The sequence below is a fragment of the Dermochelys coriacea genome, chromosome 1 (assembly GCF_009764565.3).
Source record: "Dermochelys coriacea isolate rDerCor1 chromosome 1, rDerCor1.pri.v4, whole genome shotgun sequence".
NCBI lineage: Eukaryota > Metazoa > Chordata > Testudines > Dermochelyidae > Dermochelys > Dermochelys coriacea.
In genome coordinates this window covers 131,713,501-131,731,965 of record NC_050068.2, presented here as the reverse complement: position 1 = coordinate 131,731,965, position 18,465 = coordinate 131,713,501, and the positions used below count along the sequence as shown (strand labels likewise).

At 39.5% G+C, this 18,465-nt stretch overlaps 1 protein-coding gene across 9 annotated transcripts in view; it reads right to left on the bottom strand.

The window, feature by feature from the left end:
- The window catches only part of TBL1X (transducin beta like 1 X-linked), a 311,634-nt gene that overhangs the window by 67,632 nt on the left and 225,537 nt on the right, over positions 1 to 18,465 (bottom strand). For 2 of the 9 annotated variants that reach the window (XM_043500524.1, XM_043500382.1), the window contains one exon: positions 1,563 to 1,613. The exons of the other annotated variants lie outside the window; for them this stretch is intronic. The gene's annotated coding sequence lies outside the window, so the exon portion shown is untranslated. The remainder of the gene's footprint in view (positions 1 to 1,562; positions 1,614 to 18,465) is intronic. 9 annotated transcript variants of the gene reach the window in all.

Genomic DNA, 18,465 nt, shown 5'->3' with positions numbered 1-18,465 from the left:
AGAGTAATTATTTCAGCATATCTCATTGAAAGAAAAAGTCAGTCCATTCTTCATCAATAATATTTGTGTATTTTTTTTCTGGATGAAGCAAACTGTAAAACTTGGAAAAGGAAAGTTTGATGGAAAAATATATCTCTTTTACTAAAACAAAAAGGAACTTTTCATGACCTCATTCAATCAATAATAACGATCCAAGTGTAAGGGAAGTAAAGCATATTCCCCATTTTTGACTCTTTGTGTGTGTGTGTATGTAATGACAGACTTCCCCCCGAGGCCAGGGAAATAAGGGCTTATGTATTAATGAATACCACCCCCATTTAATAGTTCTATATTGCTTTTTATCTTCAAAGTGCTCTACAAACATTAACTAATATGTCTGAGATATTTCTGTATAATTTTTTTGTTTTTATCATAGCAGAGTATGTCATGTTTATATTAAAATTCAATGCTTTGTTAATGGATACAGTTAAAAATGAATGAATCCCTTCTCCTCCAAAATAAGGAAATGCAATGCATCTGTGATTGACTAAAATGTAAAGCAAACATTTAGCAGATTCAACCAAATTTTTGATCATTTCACAGTTAGTAATAAATACATCATTCTGATACACAATCAGCAAGGCCAGATACAATCCTTATAATTTCATCTGATGTCAATAAGGTATACGATCATATAATTTACCAATAATGGTATTTTGTAAGCATGCCTTTTCGAAGATTTCTAGTAACCCATCTGTCACAAACTATTTAAAAGGATCAAAAACATTCACCCATGTGTCAGCACAGTTCCTTTTCCTCACCAGCCCTGTTTTCATCCTGACATTCAGCCCTGAGTGATTTTGCATGCCATTATAGCAGTTTAAGAACACTGAAGGGCCCAGCTGCAGCTATCTTCCCCAATGAACTTCTTTGAGCCTCCTGATAATTAGCACATTGGGTGGTTGATGTGCTCAGGGCAGAGGCCTCGAGAATTAGATAATCTCTAGTTGATTGATCTCTGCACTGAGGTTTATACTGTTGAACACAAAAATCAGAGGTGGTGGAGGGGAGACTTGGGGAAGAGGAGGAGAACAAATTAGCCTAAAAATGGAACTAAAAACAAGTTAACAAACATATCACTAAATCCAAGTGAGTCAAATAGTCCTATAACAGGGTATTCTGTCCCCTGTAAGAGGTAATGGGGACCAGGGCCAATCACCCCTGCTCCAGGACTAAGCCCCTTCAAGGTTCCAGGAGTTCCAAAGCAGACAAGGGCCTAGGAAATAGCAGAAGATGATGCTGGGACAAAGAAAGTTGTCCTAGGGTAATACAATACTTAGTGTCCAGAGGGAAAATCTCCAGACTACTGTTTTGTTATGGGTGAGAAGACTTGTAGTGTAGGGTAGTGTAAGTAGTGTAGGGTGGGACAAGACTCTCCTCTCTCACCCAAACGTAACAAGTGCTGGGAAGGAGGGCAGCATATAATCTGCGTCTTCCCTCATAACGGGAGAGGCACTAGCAGAAGAAAGACAGCATAGCTGCTGGACTCTCCCAGCTATGGCAAAGGACTGAGGTACACTGACCTGAGTCCAAGTGGTGAGAATAGCAGGAAGACTGGACCCCAGCAGACACACCTGAGAGGAAAGGACTTTGTTATGAAGGTGTTATTTTGAGTTCTGTTTGTCTGAAACACCTGCGTGTCCAGGTGTAACAAGGTGAGGATAGTTTAAATGGGCCTCTGGGGAGAAGCTGGTTTAGGGCCAGAGCCTGCCTGAATCACAGCACAGCCCTAAAAAGGGTTGAACCAAAGGGTAGGAGGGCTATGGAATCCCTTAGCTAAGAGGAAAGAGTCAAATCCAGAGACAACAGCAGGAGAAGACCAATGGGGAAAGGGTCTCCACTGGCGTCCCTGGCCTTGTTGGGACTGGGAGAGCTCCCTGGGAACTGAAGGGGATTGAGGAACCTGAAGCTCTTCTAGAACAAGCAGTGAGCTGGAAGCTCCAAGATGAAAGCATTGGGAAAGAGCTGGAATTTTGTTTTAAGTACTCTGCACTATGACTGAGTTATTGGGAGGTCCAGAATGGAACTGAGGACGGATTGGCTGCAGGGCCATGTTGTGCTTTGAGGGGCATGCTCTGGGATAATACCCTGCCACAAGCCTGATGACTGGATACTTTTACTTATTCCCAACATAATCTTTTTATTTATTCCACAATACAGTACACTTTCCATCATCTTATGATATTTAATTCTATAAAGCATTTTTATATAACCCAAAGTTATATAACTTGCAAAGAACACGTCTATTGTTATTAAAAAGCATGCTTCTCAAAGTTGCTCAGCCTAGACTAATCTAACCTTGCAAGTAGTAGTTTCACACTCTAGGTCTCACCACATCAATTCTTGTAACTATTTCTCTTTTTAAAAGGCTTCGCTGCTGCAGAATTTTCTTTAAAAGGTAACCCAAGCTCTTTTTCCTTCCTCTTCAATGACGTACCAGATACTCCACTATTATCAACACAGTATGTGTGTGCTAGGATAAGAAGAGACAGGAGGCATGACACTGTTTTTTTTTTAAATGACACAGCAAATGATAATATTTTTCTTTAAATTTTGTGCTCATCCAAAATTATTTAAACTTGAGTTGCTGGCATTTCAGGAGGTTAGACAGCATGAGGGAGCTTCTTATACTTCACTTGATTCTATATGAACTAGAGGACACAAACACATTGACCAACAACATGATATTTCCATAACATCCTTCACACATCTCATAATGCTTTACGAGAGGGGACTATTACAATAAACAATGAAAAAAGCAAACATTATACTATTATGGTTCAGATTAAACCTCATCATGTGTAACAGCTGCCTTTTGTTCAGGATAAGTTTAAAAAGCAGCTGAGTTCCTTTCAGATAGCTGAAACAATAGGAGCACCACCCAAAACACGGGTACATGTGGCCCAAGGGATTCCCCGCGTGACTGATATAGCAAATGCTGGGGCTAGGGCATTGACTGATGGAGCGGTGTGTGAGAGAAGCAGTGGAAAAACCCCACAGAAACAGACAGAGAAGGAGCAGAAACCCAATCAGGCAGCCAGAACAAGCACTGGGAACATGGCCTTGAGAAAAAGGCCCAGAGATATTATTGGGCATAGTACTGGCTGAAGAAGCTTGGAACAATAAGCAAAGAAATTATCCCCTATTATTTAATTCCTACTGTGTTCAGGGAAACAGTACTTCATATATTCTTTGTAAAGAAACAGGACTGCATCAAAGAAATACTTCTCTCCATCATTATTTTCTCCTCCTAATTGATACAATCCATAAGACCTGGATTTTGACTAACCACTCAAGCCAAAAACGGTAACAACTTTATACACTCATTTATATTCTATAGGTAAGGTTGCAAAACAGCTTCCACTATAAGTTCCTGTTTTAAGTAATTTAGAACTTTCTGAAACACTCACCTTTTTGATTGTAATTCTCCCTGCTGGTAGTTCCCCCCTCCCACTCCTCAAGAAACCAGACAAGAAGCTTTTAGACTCAGTCACCATCTGACTATTATGGTAAAATAGTAGGGCTGTCAAGCGATTTAAAAAATCAATCACGTGATTAAAAAAATCAATTACAATTAATTGTTGTTAAACAATAATAGAATAACATTTTAAAAAATATTTTGGATGTTTTCTACATTTTCAATATGTTGATTTCAATTACAACACAGAATACAAAGTGTACAGGGCTCACTTTATATTTATTTTTGATTACCAGTATTTGCACGGTAAAAAAACTAAAGAAAGTATTTTTCAATACACCTAATACAAGAACTGTAGTGCAATCTCTTTATCATGCAAGTTGAACTTACAAATTTAGAATTATGTACAAAAAACCTGCATTGAAAAATAAAACAATGTAACAAGTTTGTTTACATTTGCAGGAGATAATGCTTCCTGCTTCTTGTTTACAATGTCACCTGAAAGTGAGAACAGGCGTTCTCGTGGCACTGTTGTAGCCAGCATCACAAGATATTTACATGCCTGATGTGCTAAAGATTCATATGTCCCTTCATGCTTCAACCGCCATTCCAGAGGACATGTGTCCATGCTGATGATGGGTTCTGCTCGATAACAATCCAAAGCAATGCAGACTGACACATGTTCATTTTCATCATCTGAGTCAGATGCCACCAGCAGAAGGTTGATTTTCTTTTTTGGTGGTTCAGGTTCTGTGATGTTCGCATCAGAGTGTTGCTCTTTTAAGACTTCTGAAAGCATGCTCCAAACCTCATCCCTCAGATTTTGAAAGGCACTTCAGATTCTTAAAGCTTGGGGTAAGTGCTGTAGCTATCTTTAGAAATCTCACATTCTTTGCATTTTGTCAAATTTGCAGCAAAAGTGGTCTCAAAATGAACAACATGTTCTGAGTGATCATCCGAGACAACTGGAACATGAAATGTATGGCTGAATGCAGGTAAAATAGAGCCGAAGTCATACAATTCTCCCCCAAGAAGTTCAGTCACAAATTTAATTAACACTTTTTTTTTAAACGAGCATCATCAGCATGGAAGCATGTCCTCTGGAATGGTGACTAAAGCATGAAGGGGGATACGACTGTTTAGCATATCTGGCACATAAATACCTTGCAATGCCGGCTACAAAAGTCCCATGCGAACGTCTGTTCTCACTTTCTGGTGACATTGTAAATAAGAAGAGGAGAGTTCAACTTGCATTATCTCCTGTAAATGTAAACAAACTTGTTTGTCTTAGTGATTGGCTGAACAAGAAGTAGGACTAAGTGGACTTGTAGGCTCTAAAGTTTTGCATTGTTTTGTTTTTGAGTGCAGTTATGTAACAAAAAAAAATCTACATTTGTAAGTTGCACTTTCACAATAAAGAGATTGGACTACAGTACTTGTATGAGGTGAACTGAAAAATACTGTTTCTTTTGTTTATCATTTTTACTGTGCAAATATTTGTAATAATGAACATAATAATATAGAGTGAGCAGTGTATACTTTATATTCTGTGTTGTAATTGACATCAATATATTTGAAAATGTAGAAAAACATCCTAAAATATTTTAATAAATCTCAATTTGTATTCTATTATTGAACAATGCAATTAAAACTGCAATTAATTGCGATTATTTTTTTTATTTGTGATTAATTTTTTTGAGTTAATCACATAAGCTAACTGCAATTAATCAACAGCATTTACTATAAAATAGTATCAGTATCAGCTAAACTGTCTGCACTTGTACTTCCTGCTGGAAAAAGCCTCCCATCTGAAAAAGGTACAACCACACACTCTCCTGCCTTAAATGGTCTGCCCACTCCCTCCAATTACATGAAAACTCAGGGGCATAACAGTGAACAGAACAGGAGGGAATAACGTTGGAGGTAAAAATTCCCACAGCAGAATCTGAAATGTCACTGGTGATAGAGGTAATCATACTGTAGATCCACAAATACAGTTACTGAGGTCTTGTGCTTACTACAAAAAAAAGTGTGTTCTTACCACATATTAGGTACACATGGTAACTACATGAGGAAGAATGTCATTTTAACATGTATTAACAGGTCTAAGTAAACCCTAGGCTCTCCTCTCTATAAGAACATTGTCAAACTCTCACTAAAAACACACACACCCTTTTTCCTAGTGAAGCCATTGCCAACACTAAAATTACAACCCTCAAGAAGACTCTCTTGAATTTCTTAGGAGAGGAGATACTGTACTGATTTAACCATTTCAATCCCAGGATGGAAAGGTCTTTTTCAGACCTTTTGGATACAGTGAATTAACAGAGCAAATGCCTGTCCATTATTTGGCTGAAGACATTAGAATAACTGTGTGAATGCCTTGCAAATGGCTCACTGAATCTACAAATTCCTATTTTTTTTTCCTGGGGAGTGAAACAAGAAATATTCCATGGAGTAAGAGCAAGTCAGTCTACAAATTATGGTACAAACCCAGGTCAGAGATGGAACCTCTAGCAGTCAAACCACTGTGGGTTTACTTTCTAAACTCTCTGCAGGCAGAAAGTCAATGTCTTGAAGGGGACTGGTTTCAGAGTAGCAGCCGTGTTAGTCGGTATTCGCAAAAAGAAAAGGAGTACTTGTGGCACCTCGTGGCTGTAGCTCACGAAAGCTTATGCTCTAATAAATTTGTTAGTCTCTAAGGTGCCACAAGTACTCCTTTTCTTTTTGAAGGGGACTGTATGCCCTGACATCACCTGGTTAAAGTGCGATGGAATATTTTGTATAGCAATCCAAACTACACTATAAGAGGAATACTAACAACTTGGTTCAGATATACAGTACAACAGCCACAAAAGACATCAAAGGTCTTGGATCTTCTGACTGGCTAGCACAAGTACCTTTATCCCAGGGGCTTTCTGAACAAGATACCTGCTGCTACATGGACGGGGTTTGAGCCTGGATTTAACAAACAATCCTTCCATCCAGGAAGACAGACAGGAAGCTTCTCATTTAACAGTAATTCTAGAAAGAGATGAGATGCAAGGGGAATATGGTGCTATTGTTGTCGAACAACGTAAAACTAAGAATGTCCAGAGGATGGCCTGGCCCTTGTTATGTTACATCATGGACTGGTGCTGTATAAGCAAGTAGAGAAACACTTTACATCTTAGCTTTTCACCGGTCCTACACATTTTGTATAGCATTACTGCTGTGCACACGTTACAAACTTGTTGGCTGTCACTTTCTGCTCCAGACAGGGGTTTCATTCTTTTGTATTTATAAAGAGATTTGAGATCTTTCAGGAGGAAAGGTGTTATATTATACCTTGCAGAATATTTGCCTTTGTTCTGCCAGTTAATACTATAATTTATTAACTTGTCAAGTTTCCAATGATCAAATTTATTTTTGTAGGGAGACATTTTCAAAGTCTTTATGCCTGAAAGAATACATAGCACTAAGAAAACTGCCCCTACCCAGAGCAAAGGTAAATAAAGGTCCTCCTGATATGAATATATGCATGCAGATATGCCCTACTTTTCTTTTAGGGTTTCTTTTCTTTGGAGCTCCTTAGTTTGAGAGATGAATATGTCTTATTCTTTACACAACAACATGAAGGAACTACATGGGCACAGTGGGGTTCAAAGATGCACAATATGCAAGGCCTACTTAGGGTTGGTCTACACTAAAGCTGTAAATCGACCTAAGTTATGCTACTTCAATGACGCAAGTTACACAACTGAATTAGACGTAACTTAGGTTGACTTACAGTGATGTCTACATCGCATTGTATTGACAGGAGATGCTCTCCCACCTACTTACCTTCTGCCTCTCAGGGAGGTGGAGTACAGACGGTGACGGGAAAGTGCTCTGCCATTGACTTAGCTTGTCTTGACCAGACCTGCTAAATCAACACCTGCTGCATCAATCGCAGCAGTGTTGATTTAGCCATAAGTATAAACAAGCACGGGCAGGTATATAAACAAAAGACAGAAGGCCACTAGTGGGATGCCCAGTCCCATTCAACACATATTCCTCTCTTTTAATGTAAAAGGATATTTTAAAATGTTATAAATGCATTACCATTACATTCACAATATGCTACAAATGAAGTCTGAGAGGTGGATTGTGACTTCTGCCTGCATAACAACTCATAGGCATCACAGCAGCATCTGGAACAGTGTCTATTATTTCTTGTGTAGCTGTCTCAAGAACAACTTCCTGATCTGTAGTGTAGGAACCCTTGTAGGAGGGACACAAGACTCACTGGTACTACCACAAATCACTGTCTGCAGCTGTACTGTAGGCTTGGTATTTTCAATGTGTCACTAGTATTGGAGAAACATCCTGCCAAACTTGTGGTTACAAGCTGGTTTACGTGTCATCCTCATGACATGTTCCATGCCACTTTTATTTGATAAAATACAGGAACAATCTATGACAATCAATCCAGAATTCCATAAATTATTTAAGTAATCTCTTATTAATTCTTTTTCTCTTATGTAAAAACTGTGCAGTCAGGTGTGACTATTTGTGGCCATTGCTCACATGATTTATTGAATGTCCCTTTGTAGATTGAAGTTTCAGTTCCATAAACAACATCGCTAGCTTCTAATTTGTAGTAGCATATACTGCATATCTATACACCAACAGAAAATTAATAATCTTGTGTTGGAATCTATCTCTATCCAGAGTCAATCTTTTGCTTGCATGTCTAGATAAACCTTTCCATTAATCCATTCATGGCAGGATGGTAAGAACTGAAAAGAAAGGAGTACTTGTGGCACCTCAAAGACTAACAAATTTATTTGAGCGTAAGCTTTCGTGAGCTACAGCATGTTTGATACCATTTTTTCTGACAGACAGTTGGAACTTTGCAGATGTGGATGGAGTTTTACTGTTACTATCTGTTCATGAACTTACCTCCTTGAAAACAATAGTCTAAACACTAGCGCCATCTGTGCTGAACTAGTGGAATTCATAAAGAATACTTCAGGCTGTTTAGAATGGGCATCAACTGCGATCAAAAACCTATGTCCTATAAATGGTCCATGTGGATTTAAGTCCATGGGATACTTGGCCACTTCCAAGGATGCTACAGAGAATGTTTAGGCATGTCTTGTATTTGTTGACAACCTTGACAATATTTTGCCATTCCCTCTATTTGAGTATCAATCCTTGCCCACAACACAACTCCTGGACAGGACTTTCATTTTTTACAATGGCCTCCATGGCCTCCCAAATGGCCTCCATGTTTTTCATGCCAGATGTGAGCTTCACAGCAATAATTACTCTCGTGTCACACATTAGGCAACCTTGACATATACTAACTGTTGTTTTTGAGAAAGGAGAGCTGGAAATGGTTGTGTGTGCATAAATCCATCCATTCACAGTAATGTCATACACTTTAACCAGTACAGAATTATTTTTTACTTTCACATTGTGTCATGTTATTTGTCACTGGCAAGAATTCAGTTTGTGTCCTACATATCACACTAATTTTCTGGTTCCACTTCAATATCCTTAACCACCGCCCCCAACAATAAGAGTGACAGTCATCTGGATTCACATGTTGGTGAATACAGTTGAATTAAATTTCTTAACTCTCAGTGTTCAAGAATATTTGCTATCTCTAATTGTGCTGCAGACATTACTGGTACTCAGAGTTACTTGGTCACTGGATCTAGTGATGAAGAGAAACTTGAGAAACCCCAAAAGGTACTTGTGAGGCTGTCTGAGCATGATCTTAGAGCAAACAAGGAAAGATGTGAATTTTTCAGAGTGAAATATCATGGCCATGCCATTAATAAAGATGGTTTACATAAATCACAGGACAAAGCTGAAGCTACCATTAAGAAATCCAACCACAAAATGTGCCACAATTACGTTTCTTTCTGGAGATGGTCAATTATTACCACAGATTCTTGCCTAACACAGCAACACTGTTACATCCTCTAAACAAACTGTTATACAATAAACAGAAATGATGTTGGTCCAAACAGCGTACCAAGGCTTTTGATAAGACCAAGAAGTTCATAGCATCTGAAAGGGTCCTTTCACACTACAGAGACTCTAAAAGAGCAGTAAAGAGTAAGTGAGGACTCAGGTTTGGAGACCAGAGAGGTGGGTTGTTTACCCCCCAAAAATATTTGCTACGGTGAGGGGTTTGAAAAGTCTCCCTTGTACTACAACTGCTCTTCTCAGCTTATTACTGCCTAGCTGCAGGTCATAACTGAAACCAAATTGCACATCAATGAATGATTTTGACATATGACAAAAGGAGCTTTATGGAATTGGACTCACAACAAAGACAGCATATACCAGTTTCTATGCAAAGAGCTATTACAGATTCTTGTTATATCTATTATTGTAACACAGTCCAGTTCTAAGATCTACAAGAAACTTAAAATAGGTAAAAAGAAGGCACGCTGGATGGCATATTTGTATCAAATAGGTTTATATTTAGAAACTGAGAAGTATTTTATGTGAATGGCAACTGTGATTTGAGTTATACTACATGTAAAACTAGATGACATAAACAAAACAAAGGCTGCAATGTGCCTTCTGCCTTTTATAGAACAATTTCTACAATTTTAACATTGTGTTATTTACAGCGTGTACCACCGCGAACAAACCCTGTTCTCTCTTCATTCTGACTATAAATACAGCAAGCGGGTTTTTTCCCCCAAATTATATTTTAAAGTGGCAAACAGTCTCTATATATTTCAAATGGTTATTTAGAAGATGCTTTTGTATGCTCAAAACTCACTACATTTTTAAAAGTTTGGTAACCAGTATAGTCACATGATAGCGTCTGCCCTTCCCCCCAATCAGAAAACCTTAAAATAAATCAAGATTATAAACACTAGTCATAGATATTTGAAAATCACCAAAGCACACAGCAAAAATATTCTTGATCAAAGGCTTCCATTACAGATAGCACAAGATTTTGTTTGTTTTTAGTTTATAGTACATTGTAATGATTAAAATGAGTCATAAAGGTCTATCATTGCAACAATGGTACATCATAAGCTTTTTGGGACAGAGGCCATCTTTTCATTTTGTGTTTGTACAGTGCTTAGCACAATGGGGTCCTGCTCTATGACCAGGGCTCCTAGGTGCTACCACAGTACAAACAGAAAGAATAATAATAGTTGAGATAAGTCACAGGAGTAGAAATTATGAGATTTGACTTCTAGTTCTGGCTCTAGAGCTGTTCTGTGACTTTGAGCAAGTCACTTGTTGCCTGTGATCTAGAGTTCTGTCAGTTCCAGTCAATGGGAGTTGACATAGCCTCTCATAGGACTGGGCAAAGCAGCTCTCCGTGTGTCACAGTTCACCAGCTGTAAAACGGGAACAACAACAAGGGATGCCAGGCTAAATTCATTCAGGTTTACAGAAGTGCTTTAAGACCACCTGATGAGAGTTACTATTGAAGTGTATAATGTTATTGTTATATTGACTAGAGGGTGTGTGTGTGTGTGTGTGTGCATATACACACACACACACACACACACACACACACACACACACACACCAAAATAAAATAAATGTGCAAGCCCCTTAATTAAGAGTTAAATTGTCCACAAGCATTTTCGTATTATACGGTAACAACTCTAAAGAAGCTATTATTTGTCTATCACATCGGTCTGCTCAAGCTAAATTAATTCAGCTCCCATTAACTAATTGGTGGCAGTTCAAAGCACCACATTTCCAAGAAGATTGATATAAGCTTATTTACTTAAATGTATATATTGGCCATGGTAAAACAGGGGGAAATAATAGTTTATTATCATGCACTATAATAGACTAGATTGGAAAATAAGCTTAAAAGCTAAAATGATATGGTCCTCTTCTGTGATTCAAGATTGTCTCAGTGGATCAGTCCTACATGTTCAGGGTCATCTGTCTGCTTACACAAAATCACATTTAACCCTTTGTGGTTTATGCTGAGTTTTAAGTATTTATACTTTCCACCATAGCTTTACTAAATGGGCAATGATCAGTTAGGACAGTTTGTATTACAAAAATTTCAGCTTTAACTGAAAACATTTCCTCATAGCATCTCTTTATTGCAGCACCAATAGTGCCAAGCAGAAGATCCCTTTGAATAAATACTTTTGCGTATCACTGAACTGTAATCCACATCTTCTGAATAAAAAGAAAATGTATAAACATGACATTCAAAAGGTCCATGCACAAATAATTTCATTGTCACTATTTTCTTTAAAAAACGAATGCCACTGTGATCATAATTTCATTTAATGTCTCTCTCTGCCAACCTGAATGTCATCATCTGGCAATTCTTAGCGATCAAAGAGTGGTCCATAGTGAATCCAAGGACAGCTAATGGCCCAATTGTAGGTTGTTAGCATTTGTTTATTTTCATTTGTACAAAACAAACATAAAAAGGCATCTCACGCTCTGGGTAACCTGCCATTCCTTAAAAACCCAGATCTTGAATAATACACAGCTGCAAACCTCTCCAAAACAATTTTTAAGTAAGACGAACTCCTACCCCACAATGCTTCAAAGTATGCACTTTCCTATATAAATTCTAATCCTTCCTAAATGCCAGAGAAAATAGAAAATGTTAATATTGTTTTAAACCATAATATGCTAGGGAAAATAATCTCATTTATTTTTTATACTGAAACATAATTAGACTGAATTTTTGCAAAATTATTCCAAATAATTTGTGTACTGTGGCTTATAAATCAGAATAATTGGGGAGGGGGGGAGGTCTAGTAGTCTGAGCTAGGTCAAGAACTCCTGAATGCTAATTTTGACTCTGACACCAACATCCATTGTGGCCTTGGGCAAGTCACTTAACCTTTGGGTCTCCACTTTCTCCATCTGTAAAATGGATAATAATAATGTACAGGTTTACCAACTTTGCTGGAGTGTTGCAATGATTACTTGGCTAATATTTATAAATAATATTAAAAAGGAAGAGTTCTATATAAACACAATGTTTTATTAGAGGATATACACCTCCAACTATTTTTAATTAAAAATTCCATGAAAGAAATGTACTTTAAAAAGGCAAGGATTTTGAATTCAAGGATGACTGAATTTTGCTGCACCCTTGACTTTCCAGATCGCTGCCAACACAAATCATTAATTTGCATGAACCTACAACATGGAGGGAAAAATCTAATTTCTGTATGCAGTTACACAAATAAAACTCTCTTTATAGTTGCTCCTCTTTCCTTCCTAGCCTTTTAGATCCCAGAAATAAAAAATAAATGTACAGGAATATGAATAAAATTTATTTACTAACGACAGAGATCTGCATCTTCCCTTGCTTCCTTCCCCCTGCCCCGCTCCCCCATGATTTTTTCATCACCATCACTATTACTACGTACTTTTTTCTGGGAGGTGCTTGCCACACTATAACTTAATCTTCCACTCAAAAAGTAAAGACCCAATCTTTATCCCTGTTACATTCATGTCATACACACAGTTAAAAAAAACACATATACTCTTCCTGGAAGGTTGCAACTATATTTCTCAGAATCCAGAAATCTAACACACAATAGCTTGATGTCTAGTTGGCAGCCGGTATCAAGCAGAGTGCCCCAGGGGTCAGTCCTGAGGCTGGGTTTGTTCAACTTCTTCATTAATGATCTGGATGATGGGATGGATTGTACCCTCAGCAAATTCATGGATGACACTAAACTGGGAGGAGAGGTAGATACACTGGAGGGTAGGGATAGGGCCCAGAGTGACCTAGACAAAGTGGAGGATTGGGCCAAAAGAAATCTGATGACAAGTCCTGTATTTAGGATGGAAGAATCCCATGCACTGCTACAGGCTGGAGACCGACTGGCTAAGCAGCAGTTCTGCAGAAAAGGAGCTGGGGATTACAGCGGACGAGAAGTTGGATATGAGTCGACAGTGTGCCCTTGTTGCCAAGAAGGCTAACAGCATATTGGGCTGCGTTAGTAGGAGCATAGGCAGCAGATAGAGGGAAGTGATTACTCCCCTCTATTCGGCACTGCTGAGGCCACATCTGGAGTACTGCAGTTTTGGGTCCCCCACTACGGAAAGGATGTGGACAAATTGGAGGAAGTCCAATGGAGGGCAACGAAAATGATTTAGGGGGCTGGAGCACATGATATATGAGGAGAGGCTGAGGGAACTGGGCTTATTTACTCTGCAGAAGAGAGAAATGAGGGGAGATTTGATAGCAGCCTTGAACTACCTGAAGGGGGGTTCCAAAGAAGATGGAGCTCAGCTGTTCTCAGTGGTGGCAGATGACAGAACAAGGAGCAATGGTCTCAAGTTGCAGTGGGGGAGGTCTAGGTTGGATATTAGGAAACACTATTTCACTAGGAGGGTGGTGAAGCACTGGAATGGGTTCCGTAGGGTGGTGGTGGAATCTCCATCCTTAGAGGTTTTTAAAGCCCGGCTTGACAAAGCCCTGGCTGGGATGATTTAGTTGGGATTGGTGCTGCTTTGAGCAGGGATTGGACAAGATGACTCCTGAGATCTCTTCCAACCCTAATCTTCTATGATTCTATGAAAAGCCAAATATGGGTTGGGGGGAATCCTACCTAAGGCAAAGTGGCAAAACTCAACCCACCTTGCTCCTGACTGACTCTTTGGCAGCCTCACTGCTGAAGACCCAGATTACATGCTTCCCTGCAGAGCCCCCAACCCTGCAAGCTCCTCAATAAGGCATGTATTATGTGATTCACCATTACCAAGCTAAAGTTGTTCAGTGATATTTATATCAGTAGCAATGAGTAGCTGACTGCTACTACAACTATAACTCTTCGTCCTAACCAGCTTACAGGATTTCTCTATTGCTGTCTTAGAAAGAGGTCTGTACTTTACAAGTGAATGCAAAAATGGTTTTGTAACAAACAATATGAACAAAAATAAGAATCAATGGTGCCAGACCATGCACAGATATAAAAGAGGATGGGCTGGAATGGGAAGTATACATTCTCATCAATGAGCACAGCCATTCCCCTGACAGTGCCCTGGAAGAGGTGGATGGTTGAGAAGGAGTGCACAGTATACGGGGTGGCAGAACATGAATTGCTGAAGGGGAATTCTGGTGCAGATAGCTTTCCTCCAAGAATCTCACTGCTTTTTTGCACCTCTTCCAGCACAGACTCTAAAAATGGCATTTGTGGAGTTCTGATATGATTGTTTTTCATGATTACTGTATAAAATATGCTATTTTTTCTAACCAACAGCCCTGCAAAGAAATTAGGAACTGAGAGTCAGTCTGAGCTCTTTGATTCTTGTGCATCATCAACAGCCAAAAGATTCTCTAGGCCAAATTATGCCCTCAGCATATACCTGCACAACAGTATTGCCATCAGCAAGTTTGCATAGATGTAGCTGACTGGAATTTAGCAAACCACCCCTTGACGAGCAAGGAAGATTATGATCCAGCTCACTGTCTCTTAGCTGTCTACATGGCTAATAGTCATAAAAAGGCAGTGAAAAGTCACTTGTCACTAAAGTCATCAGTACTGACTTTGAATAGATACAGGAAGCATGTCTGATGAGAGAGAATATGCCACTGATACAGTCACTTTTCAGAGGACAAAGCACATTAAAAACCATAATCTCACACTTACTTTTAACATACTAGAACACCATTTAAACATGACATGACATAACAGTTTCTTTAAATGGTTAAACACAAAAATCTAACATTTAAAAATAAAATCTATAATTAAGTAAACTCATTTTTTAAAAATTACTAACCTCTTTAAACATTTAAAAATAATTCATGCTATTCCATCAGTTATGGCAGCTAAAGAATTTCAAATCTAGTTTAACTAACTAGGAAAAAGATGCACCTTCACATCACTTTCCCAAGCCCTAGGGTTCCACAAAGTCCAGTCGCATCTGTAGCATCTACAGTGAGCAATCACATCTTGTTGTTAACCACATCCCTTTATCCTCCTCTCAAGTTTGCCCTCTAGGTAGCCCTCTAGGACGGTAACCAAAGTAGTGGTTTGTCAGTTAAAAGAGCAGGCAATAAGAACTCCGACATAAACAATCTGGAATCAAGGCCCCAATTTCCCTTCAACATTTCTTTAGTTGCAACATCAAAGGCAACTATACAGCAGGGCACAAACAAATTTGAACACTTGTAAACAGTTAATAAGCAAATTATGTCTAATGATTACGTCTATTATACATTGTACAAAAATGAGAGGGATCTTTATCAAAGCCATCCATAGTACATTCTGTTTTCATCGCTGAAGTTCCACTTTCATATTTGACTAACTGGCTGGAGTCAGGTTTACTGAGTACATATAGAAATGGATAAAAAACTACCATCAATAATAGCATTTTAGAAAGTTTTTGTGATGGACAGAATACCAGACATTGGAAAATTATGTTAGATTAGACAGCAAATATGATTTCTTGATGGAGGCTATCAGTTGGTATTACTGTTAAATTGGAATATTGAGAACAAAATGTCACTGTATCTTGAAAGTAATGACTAAGAGATTAGTAATCTATTGTCTATCACCCCAGGGAAACAGAAGAGACAGTCATCATATGCAACTCCCACAGATTTGTAAATTCCAGTGTGAAATTTACACGGCTTCCTGGTGTCAATATGACACTCAAAGAGTTGGCTAAGAAATTTTCAATAAGGTTCATAAACAAAAGTATCCAGAATTTGGTTTTGCTTTTTTAAATTACCATTTTAGGCCCTGTCAGTTTCGGTTTAGACTACACAAAACAGAACAGAGTGAAAACACTAATAGCTACATGAATTATTGGTTGCACCAGTTCAGCTCTACTGCAGAGAAGTTCATTTATCAAAGATAACTTAAAGCCAATGGAAACAGATCAAATGGTGTGGGTGATTTGATTAGCTTTATGCTGACTTTCATGTATAAACCTAATGCAGAACTGAGTGGAGAACTTCTGACTGTTTTAAGTGACTTGGCATCTTCCTTTCACAGTGAGGCCCTCATACGAAAGAGATCTTTGATCCTTGCCAAGATTTAGTTAAATCCCTCAATTTTTAGAAACCTATTTCAAACTTTTGATATCTTCTCAAGATAAACAAAAAGAACTATGTGAGTTTCTATAACGTCAAGAAGCCACTTCATGAATACAACTCAGTGATTACTTTCTCTCTAAATCGACTGAAAGGTATCATTGAAATTGTCTGAGCAAAGCCTGAGATCGAGCCGGTAATAGTCAGTTACAGCAATTGGGACAAAACCACAACAGAAACCCTGCACTTAAATGCTGTTAGCAAATATTACATCAACACTGGAACAAGGGTTGCCAACATTCTCACACGAAACCCACCCCAGCCCATCCCCTTCTCCAAGACCCCGCCCCTGCTCACTCCATCCCCCCTTCCTCTGTTGTTTGATCTCATTCACTCACTCATTTTTTCACTGGGCTGCCTCGAGGGGTTGGGGCTGAAGGCTCCGGCTGGGGGTGCGGGCTCTGGGAATAAATAAGGAGTTCAGAGTGCAGGAGAGGGCACCAGGATGAGGCAGTGGCACATAGGAGCTGGAGGAGGAACATGCCAGCTGCTTCCCCGGAGCTGCGCAGTGCAGAGGTTAGTAGGGAGCCTGACAGCCCCATTGCATGGCTCCGCCAACTGGACAGTCAACAGCCCGGTCAGTGGTGCTGACCAGAGCTGCCAGAATTCCTTTTCGACCAGCTGTTCCGGTCAAAACCAGACACCTGGTCACCCTAACTGGAACCCAAACAGTGCTAACTGCATAGCAGTATTAGGAATTCTGCTCTTAATCATCATAGAGGAAAGAGCATTCAACTTTTTGTACTGTCTCAACCAAAGCAACATACACTCCCTTCACTGCAAAGTCCTAGAGGCTGAAAATCTAAACACAGACAAAAACTTGCTTGACTTCAGCATTACACTAGTGTCAGACATCAGCTACACTAGCCACAATATACTGAAGTGGACATCCTCACCAAAAACCAAAGAATACTCAAGCTACCGGCATTGTCTGTACTAAACAACACTTAACACACCGACGTCTGAGTCACTGGGAACAACAAATTCAAAAATGAAGCTAGTCTTCTACAAATCCCTCAGCAGCGGGGCCTCTCCTTTTGCCCCTCCACCCCCACGAACATGATACAGTTCTGTGGTGACCTAGAATCCTATTTTCGACGTCTCAGACTCGAGGAATATTTCCAACACACCTCTGACCAACATATTAACCCACAGAGACCTTCCTGCCAACACTACAAAAAGAAGGATTCTGGGTGGACTCCTCCTGAAGGTCGAAACAGCAGCCTGGATTTCTACATAGACTGCTTCCGCCGACGTGCACGAGCTGAAATTGTGGAAAAGCAGCATCGCTTACCCCATAACCTCAGCCATGCAGAACACAGTGCCATCCACAGCCTCAGAAACAACTCTGACATCATAATCAAAAAGGCTGACAAAGGAGGTGCTGTCGTCATCATGAATAGGTCGGAGTATGAACAAGAGGCTACTAGGCAGCTCTCCAACACCACTTTCTACAAGCCATTACCCTCTGATCCCACTGAGAGTTACCAAAAGAAACTACAGCATTTGCTCAAGAAACTCCCTGAAAAAGCACAAGAACAAATCCGCACAGACAAACCCCTAGAACCCCGACCTGGGGTATTCTATTTGCTACCCAAGATCCATAAACCTGGAAATCCTGGACGCCCCATCATCTCAGGCATTGGCACCCTGACAGCAGGATTGTCTGGCTATGTAGACTCCCTCCTCAGGCCCTTCGTTACCAGCACTCCCAGCTATCTTCGAGACGCCACTGACTTCCTGAGGAAACTACAGTCCATTGGTGATCTTCCTAAAAACACCATCCTAGCCACTATGGATGTAGAAGCCCTCTACACCAACATTCCACACAAAGATGGACTACAAGCCGTCAGGAACAGTATACCCGATTCTGTCACGGCTAACCTGGTGGCTGAACTTTGTGACTTTGTCCTGACCCATAACTATTTCACATTTGGTGACAATGTATACCTTCAAATCA